Raw genomic sequence first — 12,638 nt, 5'->3', positions numbered from 1 at the left:
ATATCTCAAAATAAGAACAAGAAAATGGAATAATAGATGATGTCTAATCAAGTGAAAATAGGATAATATGATAATAGAAAATGCTTTTTGGTTCTATGACATGACATCCTTAAAAGCATAGATGGAACTTTTACAATCCTTTAGGAGCAACTTGATTTGTAATAAACTATATTTTATTTAGATCTTTCTCTTGGATAATTATATGTTGGTAAGAAATTAAAGAGACAAAATAACTACTTCAGTTTACAATTCTTAGTACAAAATTTTGTAAAGATGTTTAGCTCTTAGGGTAAAATTTTTTTTATTATGTTCAACACTCTGTAATCTATATTCCTGTAATGGAATATTCCATTACAACGATATGACATTGTGAATGAAGCAGTAGATGTTGAAGATGATAAAAAAGAGGAGGAAGATTCAAAGAAAGATGATGCTGGTATGTAATAATTGTTTTGAGTTCAAGGTTCATTTGATCTATGATATTTGGTGGGAAGTGCTTATTGTGATATTTTTGTCATTATGGCAGAAAAGGGTGTTCCTAAATTTTGGCTGACTGCCATGAAGAACAATGATGTTTTGACAATGCAATTAGGATGTTGCTCCTTTTCCTTGTATCCAATACTCAGTTTGGCTATACCAAGCAATATTACCTATCTTCAAAATGTAGTGAATTGACTAATTTTTTTAATAATAAATAGATTACAGAATGTGATGAAGGTGCCTTGAAGTTTTTGGAGGATATACAATGTTCCTTCCTTGAAAGTGACAAGGGTGAGAAAGGTTTCAAGTCGGGGTTCTTTTTCAATGAGAATTCTTATTTTAAAATTTTTGTGGTAAGTACTCATATTTTAGTGCCCTTGGAACACTTTCAATGTCTATTTTATCTTTCAATTTCTTAATATATTCATTACCTTCCTAAGCTATCATATTTCCTTTGTGAAATGCAGTTAACAAAGATATATTACATGGAAGATGAAAATGAACCTATCCTAGATCATTTAGTAGGGTAAGTCTAATGCAAACATCTCCTTTTTCTAATTAGATTGTGTGAATTTCTTCATACATGTAGTGATGTTATTTCACACATAGAACTGAAATTGATTGGTTACCTGGTAAGAACCTAACTCAAAAGGTCATGAAGAAGAAGCCTAAGAAGGGAGCGAAGAATGCAAAACTAGTGACCAAAATTGACCAATGCCCAAGTTTCTTCAAAATTGTGAAATACATTCTAATATCACCAATTTCAACACTCTATTCGAAGCATAGGAGTGGCCTATTGTCTTAGCATGAATTTTGAGTAATGTCTCAGTCCATATTACCTCTGAAGTGGCTAGAAGAAGCCTACACAAGTCTGAGACTATGAAATCTCCCTACCTTGGCCAAGAAGAACTTGCCAACTCTCTAGTATTAGGGCAAATCACAGAGTGGTGTGGTTGGTCTACAACCAACCAATAAGTTCACAGTTAAAGGAATGAGCCTTCCTTCACCAAGGATTGCCAAACAACAATCTCAAGTGTACCAATTTGATCAATGCTCCAATCCTTATTGAGAATCTTGTCCCAATCAATCTCTAGATGAAATGGGGACACAAAGTGACTAGTAAAATGGTGAATAACACCTAAACATCTAAAATTTTCATCCTTATATCTTCCAAGGTCACTCCAATAAATCCCAACCAGATCCATTACTTATTGTTGAGAAATCCCAACATTGACACCCAACGAGATTGATCGACCCAAGACCAATGCATCACATGAAAAAACTACATTGCCAAGTGCCATAACAGGCACGATGCACTCTTAGTCTACATCTTCATTTGCATATATCACAAGTGGTGGTGTCCTTGGAGAGTAACTAATCATCACATGATGTGAAATTTATCACCCTCAAGTTTGCAATCATGTTTCAACCCATGGCCTGAGTCATATATCCAAGCTAATACCACATATTCTCTTTTAAGTGCAATGTGAGAACCAAGTGATATTCCACCTATCTCATATAATGGTATGACTGCTCAACTTCCATCTCATATAAGTCTTATGTCTCATCATTAAATTTTTCTTTGAATCATCAACAAATGTAACTTACTTTAAACTTATATTTTAATCCTTGTAAACCAAACTCAATCCTTTCATAACATCACTATCAAATCACTATCTTTTATAATGCTAATTAGTCATGCAACATATCTTTAGAGAAATTGGAAGATTTAAAGAACTGTATAATCCATAAACTTGATTGCAAAATTATCAAATTGTTTCATAAAACATAACAAAGAAAGAATTACTATGACTGATACCACTGATGTCACTAGACCTATATATTGTTGTTAATTGTGCTAAAGGCTGTGAAAACCTATGATCATTCCCTCTTTCAATTCAATCATTCCAATGACATAATAACATTGCTGTGTTTTTCCTTTGAAACTTCTTTTGTTTTTCAATCTTACACTCAACACATATGCATCGTATTTCACAAACACTCTTTAGAATTTTGATCTTTTGTATTTTACACACAACACTATGTAACAAGTTCACTCAGAAATTTACATTCGCGTGTCTGCAATTTTTAATCTTTTTGAACACTGAACTGATATTTCTCAAAATTTCATCTCACATACTCAATATCATAAAAATGGAAATTTATATCATATGAGACACACGCATCACCTTCAAATTTGATTTGAAATTTATAATATTAGTTGTCTATTTTGAACCGCACATAGTTATAACTACTTTGACTTCTCCAAACAATAAGTTCATAAGGATTAAATGTGAAAGGTAAAGCTTTTTCTTCTGTGTATTTGGACTTCTGTTATTCTGTTAATTACTATGTAGTTTATCTTACATGTAATTGCCTCACTACATATTTCACATTTCTGATCATTGGATTTCTAGTCTATAATCTCACATGGAAAATATTTGAAAGGTAAAGCTTGTGTTTTTTACTCTATATATATTCTTGTATGTTTCATAATCTTGATAATTATTGTGGTGTTTCAAATTTTTAGGTCACTAAAATGCAGCAACCGACAAAAAAAGGTGAGGGGAGTGGCTCTAAGGAGGATGAGAGCTCAAAAGAAAGTGACGTGGAGCCAAAGTCCAAGAAAGGCATCAAGGTAAAAGAACATGCCTTCCTTTACCTATGATCATTTACATCTATGTTAATTTTTGAAGAGATTCTTCATATTATGAACAAGGTTAGCATTTAAAACCTATGTTTATTTTCTTGTAATTTTTATTGAATTATTTTACAAATTTCATCAAAATTAGAGCGAGTTGTTTGAGTGCTCCAATATGTTTTATCTTATGCATTTCTGGAAGAAAACATTCCTTAGTTATTCCTTTTGATTCAGCTTAGATATAATTTTGATCTTGTTGCTTATTAGTGGTTGCAATGGTTGTATGTGAGATATGTATTTTCATGTTTGAGATATATTCTTGGATATAGTTGTATTTTTTTCCATTCTTGAAACTTGCCAAAGTAAAATGCTTTTCCCATTTTTAATGGTTTTTTTTTTTTATCGCTGCATGCCTAGTCAATAATGATCTTTCCTTAATTGTATTTTTGTAGTAAGTGTTGGGAACAATTATGAAGTTGGAAATATGATTGCAAAGGCCTTGAGTAATAAAGTTGGTAGGAAGGGTATAGTAACCCTTGAAGAAGGACAAAGTGCAAAAAATAATTTATACATTGTAGAGGGAATGCAATTCGACTATGGATATATTTCCCCATATTTTGTAACAGACAGTGAGAAGATGACAACAGAGTATGAGAATTTTAAGGTAACTAATATATGGATCAAAATCATTTTTTCCATTTTTAGTCTGTTTTGAAAATGAGCACTTATCATTTAGCTATTGTAAGAGAGTGGTTGGACATGTATTAGGAATCAAGCAACTTTACGTAGAAATGAATTTATTTTTCTTTACAACTTGCAACTCTTGTTGGTTGAGAAGAAAATAACAAACACAAGAGATATGATTGGCATATTGGAAGATGTAATTCGTGGTGGTTATCTTATCTTAATAATTGATGAAGACATTGAGCAAGAAGCTCTGGCTACCCTTCTCATCAATAGGCTTTGAGGTGCACTAAAGATTGCTGCTTTAAAAGCTCCTGGATTTGGAGAAAGGAAAAGTCAATATTTGGATGACATTTCTGTGTTGACTGGATGTATTATTTAGTAGTATGATTATCAAGTGAACCTTGAATTTTTGACTCTTAATCAATTATCATGGCAGTTTTCTATCCAATGTTAATTATGTTGGTCAGTTTGTCATAGGCCATAATGAAGTAGCATTTTTAATATTTTGAACATGAGTTTAAATTGAGTGCAAAAAGTAAGTTGTCAGCTTAGGATTATGTCATTTCAAAGTTCATTCTCCCAATATGTTATTCAATAATATAGACAACTATAAACATCTGAACCATGTATTCTAATGTAGGCACTATCATTAGAGATGAAGTGGGACTAGCCCTTGACATTGTTGGGAATGAGGTTCTGGGAACTGCTACCAAGATAGTGCTGAAAAAAGATTCAACAACAATAGTTACTGATGGAATGACTCAGGAGGCTATTGAGAGAAGAGTTAATCAAATTAGGAGCATGATTGAGGTATTCCTTTTTATCTGTGTGTGTGTGTTCTTCAGGCCTTAACATGGACTATCAGTCTTATGCTTTGTAATTAGAGCACTTTAGTTTTATTCTTTATGTTATTTCTCCTTTGTCTGCACCTAGTATCTCATCATGGTTAACACTCTGTCTTTTTTTTAGCATATCAATATATTGGCGAAGAATAACTCATTAGAGAATTGTGTTATTGTCAACCTAGCTTGTAGAATGTATTTGACAATTAAATATTTTCTTTATTTCCAAGTTTCTGAGCAAGATTATGAGAAAGAAAAATTGAATGAAAGGATTGCTAAACTATCTAGGGGAGTTGCAGTTATATAGGTGAAGTTATTGAAATGTGTCTAGTCTTCTATAGTGTTTCACTATTAAATACTTCTCTGAGTAATAGATAAATTTTGTCAATGTATATCATTCATTAAGATAGGCTTTATTGTGCCTATATCATTATGATAATAAATAAGCATAAGCCAAGTTAGGTGATGGATGATAAGAAGTATGATTGATAGGTAGGAGCACAAATAGAGACAGAGTTGAAGGAAAAGAAGTTACGAGTGGAGGATGCTTTGAACGCTACAAAGGTATGGCAGTCTTCTCTATAAATAACTTTGTCATTTGATATGAATGCGTAAAACTCCCATGCCAAATCTTATGCTAGCAAAAATCAACTATTAAGCCATTTGTGTATGGAATGACAAAGTCTTTTGTATACTATTCTCCAATGCTGTAAAGAGTACTAATTATTTTGTCTACTATCCTTTGATCCTCCCTCGTAGAAAGACAAATTAATTGAAGTTACATTAATTGTATTGGAGCAATTCACTAACTAATTTCTATAAACAGGCAGTTGTTGAAGAGGGCATTGTTGTTGGCAGAGGGTGTGTTCTTTTGAGGCTTGTTGCAAAGGTTGATGCTATTAGAGATACACTTGAAAATGAGGAACAAAAGGTAGCTTAATTTTGTGTTTGCTACATGAGCAAGTATGGTTGGCCTTGAAGTGGCTTTATAATCCTTAATGGATAATTAGATAATGCTTTGTCATCTAAGACTTAGCTCTGCAATGTGTTTGTAACATCTGGCTCTAAAATTTGCTAGTTCTTTGGTGTCTGCTAATTGGTGTAGGTATTGTTAAATGAGCTTTGAGCTGCTTGGTGAAACTAATTGAAAAGCATGTAGGAGTAAATGGAAGTGTTGTGGTTGAAAAGGTTATTACAACTCCTAAGAAGTTGTTGAATAGAATCAAGTATATTTAAACTCAATTCTTTCACAGCTATTCAATAGAATCTCGTTGATTTAAGCTCTTTTACCTGGGTATGTCTAGTTCAATTTCATTGGACATCAGCCTAAATGCAGACAACTCTTTCTAGTCCTTATGAAGCCTGTTGAATTTAAGTAAATTGACATTGTTCCTAGGTGTACAATCTTATTCAATTTCACTGGATGTCATACTAGATGCAAATAGCTCTTTCTAATATTCATGGTAGTAAAATGCCAACCCTATCCTTGTCTTTTTGCTGATCCTTTCCAATGATAATCCCAATTATGGATACAATGCTGCTACAGGTGGTTACGAAGATTTGATGGCTACAGAAATTATTGATCCAACTAAGGTAAGATGGTATATTCATTTGATGTAATTTATTTTTATTTTTTCAATTTCCTAATTGGTGAAATGAATGCAAATTAGTGTCATTTAAGTCCTTGCAAACATGGTTTATCAGGATGTTCATTGATTGTGTATTTGCATAGTGCCCTTGTTATAAAGAAAGAAGGAAAATGCAAGCCTAAGTTGGATGTGATGCCAATTTTCTTAGGTCCTCTACCCTTTCTGAATTATGATGTGTATTTTACGTAGGTAGGGATTATACTGTATCATAGGGTGAATCCACAATAATGGGTTCCACTTTAGTGGGACGAAGAGAAATGCAAAAAAAATTGCAAAAACAAATTTGAGTTTTTCATATGTTCGCTATGAACATACTCAACATGTTCGCAGTGAACATATAATAAAACAATGTTCGGTGCGAACATATTATTATATAATAACGTATGTTGGCAGCGAACATATGTTATTAATATGTTCGCTGCAAACATTCAAAAGTTTGATTTTCGGCGTTTAAAAATGTCGTTTTAACCCTTTGTTGTCATTTTTACGGCATTCACTGTTTAGTCAAGCGTTGGAGTGAACATGTGGTCTCTGTCAGCATCATCCTATCATTTTCCTCCAGATTCTCCTCTTCAAGTATGTTTATATATTATTATTTTAATGTTTTTAACGTTTTTAATGTTTTTAAAGCATTTTTTAATGTTTTCAAAACATATTTTAATGTTAATTTAATATTTTTATTGTTTATTTATATTAAACTTAATTATATTAATTTAGAAAACATTTGAAAAAAAATTATATTAAAAACATTAGAAAACAAATTTAGAAAATATTATAAAAAACATTAATTTAAAACAAAGTTAGGAAATATTAGAAAAATATTAGAAAATTTATAATAATATAAATTTTAGAAAACAAATTTAGAAAAACATTAGAAAAACATTATAAAATTTATAATAATATAAATTTTAGAAAACAAATTTAGAAAAATATTAGAAAATTTATAATAATATAAAATTTAGAAAAAAATTAGAAAAACATTAAAAAATTTATAATAATATAAATTTAGAAAAAAAATTAGAAAAACATTAGAAAATTTATAATAATATAAATTTTAGAAAACAAATTTAGAAAAACATTAGAAAAAAATTACAAAATTTATAATAATATAAAATTTAGAAAAAATATTAGAAAAACATTTTAAAAACATTAGAAAATTTATAATAATATAATGTATTAGAAAACAAATTTAGAAAAACATTAGAAAAAATATTACATTTAAATATTAGAAAAGCATTAGAAAATATATTTAAAAAATAATAATTTAAAATTTTATATTAGAAAACTACGAGAAAATAAATTAGGATTTAAACATTAGAAAATATTTTTAAAAACATTAGTCTTGAAAATAAGAAAACTTTCGAAAAATATTTAAAAATATTAAAAAAAATATAGTGTAGAAAATAAAATTTAGAAAAATATTTTCAATATTCATATGAATTTATTAATGTTAATGTACGTGTTATTGATTTTTAAATACATCTTAATCTTTTATGTTTACGTATATGTTTTATTCATGTTTCTGTATATGTTATTCATCTTAATGCCTTATTCATGTTTATGTGTATGTTATTCATCTTTATGCACCTTAATCTAAACTATGTAATTAACTATATTTAATGGCATACATCTTAAGGGGAGATCCTAAATTATACATAAGAATTTGCAGATTAAAATATACATATTTTATTTTATAGATATATGTATATATGTTAATGTTAAATGTAGACATGTATCTTTTCAATATTCATGTTTATATGTATATGCCAAATTCATATTAATGTCTTAATCTTAGAGGTTTAATTAAATGACATGTCTTAAGGGTCCAGATGCTAAATTATACATGTAAGAATGTAGATCAAAATGTATTTTTTATTTTGAACATAGATGTATGTATATTTGTTCATGGTTAAAAGTAGGTCCATGTACATGTTTTCAATAAATTCACATTTTTATATGTACATATGTTAACTATTGATCTTAATTTGTCTTATAACTAAGTGTAGTTAACTATATTTAATGACATGTCTTAAGGGGAGATCCTAAATTATACATAAGAATGTAGATTAATGTATATTGTATTTCATAAATGTACATGTAAATATGTTCATGTTAAATATAGACACATGTATGTTTTTAATATTCATGTTTATGTATATGTTATTAAAACTATGTGTTAAAACCATAATCCCAAATCTTATCCCCAATACAAATCCTAACCCTCACAACCATACTTCTAACAACATGATGTAAACCCATACCCTAACCCTCTAACCATACTTCTAACAATGATGTAAACCTATAACCTAGAACCCTAATTATAATCATAAACCATAGATGTTAGACCATGACCCTAAATTATACCAAACGCTAATCAAGTTGTATGTACACTAAGATCTTAAAATGTTAAATTTAAATGCTAAACTCTAATCCTAAAAGCTAGCTATATAAACTAATTTTAAGTACTAAACCATAATTCTAACCCTAATCGTAAATTATGGTAAACCCTTATACTAGATGATAAGCCCCAACCCTTATCCTAAATTATAAGCCCTAATCATAATCCTAGATCCATAAATTTAAACCTTGATGTACAAATCATAACCCTAAAAATAATGCTAATACCAATGTCAACCCATATCCTAAACCTATAAATAATACTAATAGAAATGTAAACCCAATGTACCCTAACCCTAGAATCATAATTGTAACCCTAAATCCTAAATGCTAAATCCTAATTTACTAACCCTAATTGATAGACTATAATTTGTACTCCTAAGGTCTCCGACCACATGATCCTAACCCTAATCATGGTCTCAATCCTAAATCATAAGCCTAACCATAATCTTAACTCTAGCCCTAAACCTTAACTAAAATTTAATTATCCAAACCCTAGCCCTAACCATTATCAAAACCCTAACCCTAACCGTTATCCAAACCCTAACCCTAAACTCAAGATCTTAAAATTTAATCTCTAAACCCTTATATTATAAATGATAATTTACCCTAAATCATAAGCTTGAACTAAATCATAAACTTCATGTATGCTAAACCCTTATCCTAAATTCTTAACCATATGTGGACCTTAATTTATTAACCCCTAAATAATGCTAAATTATACTTGTATAAACCCTAACAATTTGTCATATCTTGTCCTAAATCTTACCCTAAATTTGAGCCTAATTATAACCCTTACACTAAAACCCTATTTCAAAGCCTAATTGAGGCCTAGAACTTACATAAAATTAAAACAAGTTGACCTAGGAATCCTAAATTATAATATTACATTCAAGAGATACATGCCATACATAAACACATGTACATGTACATGAAGTATGACCCTTTTTTTAAATGATCTATGTAACCCAACTTGAAACCTAAACCTCAACATTATCCTTTAAGAATTTAATATAAATAATTTATTACCCTAATTGAACTCTAATAATACCCCCCAAAGTATAATAAAATCCTAACAATAAATTAACTCTAGAACCATAACCAAACTCTCAACTTTAAAGTTATCTTCAATCCTAACTATAAATCAAAGACTTTCGCTCTAATTTGCACCTTATCCTACTTGCTAAACTTAACTCTAACCATAATTTTCCTTAAATCATAATATTAATTAAACTAATATATCCCTATTTTAACCCTAACTATAATATAATCTAAACTATAACCATAACCTAAGTTAACCCAACCCTAACATTCATGATAACCATACCCTAGTTTGAATCCTAACAAAAGCTCAATTTGAATCATAAGGACCAAAATCATAAAAGCCCAGAGGTTTACTAGAAACATTAATAAAAAAATTATTTAGCCATCATATTAGACCTTGGACAACATATCTCGTGATAAAAGATCAATTGAGATTCTTGTAAATGATTTAAAAACTAGTTTGGATAAAAGCTTGAAAATAAGGGATTAAAAAAGGTGTCAAAAGTTGACTTTTTTTTTCCTCGAGATAACCTAAACTTGAACATCTATATGAAAATTTGGAGATACATGGTTAAAAAAATAGTATGATAAAAAATTGAGTGCAAATGCATTTTTTATTTCATAAATCTAAATTATAATAATTTACAACATCTTTAATCAAATGATACTAAATTTTCACTTATTTGAAAAAAATGTACACATTAAAATACATTATTATATATTATGACATTGTGTTATTTCTATTTAAGGAAAATATAGAAAATCTAGCTAATTTATTTAACACATTTTAAATTAATAATAAGTAAATATATTATTGAACTTTCTTATTGTATGATTGAAAGTTCATTTTGGATATTTGATTATTGTTAAATGAAATATAGAAAATCTAAGTTTACTTATAATATTTACTTATTATTAATTAAAAATGTGTTAAATTAGCTAGATTTGAACTATGTTTTCCTTATAGATAACGTGCAGTGTCATAATATATAATAATGTATTTAAAGTGTACAATAGACTTAGCTAATTTTTAATTAATAATAAGTAAATATATATAGTTAATTTAACACATTTTCATGTTTGAAAGTTTATTTTGAATAAATTATTGTTAAATGAAATATATAGAAAATCCGTTATAACTCTAACGCTCTCATGTATGTGTACATGTATATGCATTCAATCATATATATTTAAATTTTATCAGATCATATATGTACATGTTATAGATTATCTAGACACATGTGTGATGTACATTAAATTACATGTATAATTTTTAATTAAAAATAAAAAATTGTGTGTACAGTAGACAATTTAGCTCTTGATACATTTCTACATCTAGATATGGCTTCACACAATCAACTTGTTTCGGCTCCTGGTGCGGCACCTGATGCAGTTCTTGTTGTGGCTCCTATTGCAGCACTTGTTGTGGCACAAGTTGATGTAGTTCCTGTTGCAATACCTGATGCAGAAGGCTCCTCGTGCAACTCGTCATGGTGCTCACGGTGGGGCTCATGTTGTAGCTCATGGTGGGGCTTGTGGTGTACCTCAAGGTAGGGCTCATCATGTGGCTCATGTTCTGGCTCCTGGTGCGGCTTCTGGTGCGGCTCTAGGTGGCGTAGGTCCTATTATGGCTCTTGGTGCGGCTCTTGTTCTTGGTCAGGCTGCACTTGTAGCTCCTGCTAGAGGTCTTGTTGCACCACCTCCACACATCGATATCAATGCTTTATTTGCATTTTCAGAGCAAGAGGTTGCTATACTACAATAGTCTATATCATCCTCTGATGATGGTCTTTATAGAGACATATGTTCCATGATATGTAGGAGTTTACAAGATCTGACAGCTAGATTTAGAGCTCACCATTCATTTACACCTGACATATTAGCTTCCATATCTAAGGAGCTTAGGGATGAGATTTTAGGAGATGCATCTTTTGATGATGTCAAGAGGGTGGTCCCTAAAGACGTCATCAAAAGAGAGCTCTTTCTAGGATATGAGGGAGCATAGGGTAGGGTGAGAGGCTACTGAGTGACACGATGCACAGATCATGTTATTTCTAGCATGACCTATCCTTGGTTCTTAGCTGCACATGGTCGTTATCCTAATAACAATCAAATACCTCTTTATTTTGCACAGTAGTTGTACGTTGAGTTTTGCATGGGGCTCAACGTCAACTACTTGGATATTCCTGATTAGTGCAGACAGGGGCATGGTTAGATCACAGATTGTGACTAGTATCACAGTGCACATTGTCTACCACCTTGAGATGTTAGACAACTTATTGGATAGAGACTGCCTCCCATGACTCTAGCACATGCACCTATTACAGATAGAGTTGTCATTGCTTCCCAGAGGAGAGCAATTGACACTATTGGACACATTGAATCTACGGTCGCTAGTATCACATCTCATTCTATTGGTCGTTCTATTCATAGTCGACATCCTTGTCCACCTGGTCAACCATCTTCAGAGGCATCTAGTAGCACTTCAGGCCCACCTTTGATGATGCATATAAAGTTGTTGGGCTACCACTACCAAGTGATGTTTGTGGTCTTTTAGGAAATCAAACACAAGATTTGGCACTGTATTTTTTGGAGGATATGTTGCACATTATTAGTTATATTTCCAATACACAGGGGACTCCAGTTCACTCAGTGATGGATGTTGTTAGACATCATCAAAGCCCTGACGTAGTTCCACAGACACTGGCTCCCACACTAGTGATAGATGATACACATGTGCATAGCTCATAGCATTCGACACCAGGCTCATGACACTCTACAGATGACTCAGGCATACGAGTTGGCGATGTCTAGATCATAGCTAAGGGTCTTGATGATTTTGGTGAGCAATTGTGAGGCCTATCTAAGATTAATACTAGTTTGACCCTAGGTATTTCA

The 12,638-nt window shown here is 30.8% G+C and overlaps 1 pseudogene; it reads left to right on the top strand.

Annotated features, from left to right (window-relative positions):
* The first annotated feature begins 1,359 nt into the window (after window positions 1-1,359).
* On the top strand, window positions 1,360-11,505 carry LOC149551639 (chaperonin 60 subunit beta 2, chloroplastic-like; annotated as a pseudogene).
* The last annotated feature ends 1,133 nt before the right edge of the window (window positions 11,506-12,638 follow it).

This window comes from Cupressus sempervirens, chromosome 6 (assembly GCF_028749045.1).
Source record: "Cupressus sempervirens isolate cs-2001-9-10 chromosome 6, ASM2874904v1, whole genome shotgun sequence".
In the NCBI taxonomy this organism is placed as follows: domain Eukaryota; kingdom Viridiplantae; phylum Streptophyta; class Pinopsida; order Cupressales; family Cupressaceae; genus Cupressus; species Cupressus sempervirens.
Note: the sequence above shows the minus strand (reverse complement) of the source record. Positions and strands in the feature narration are given on the sequence as shown.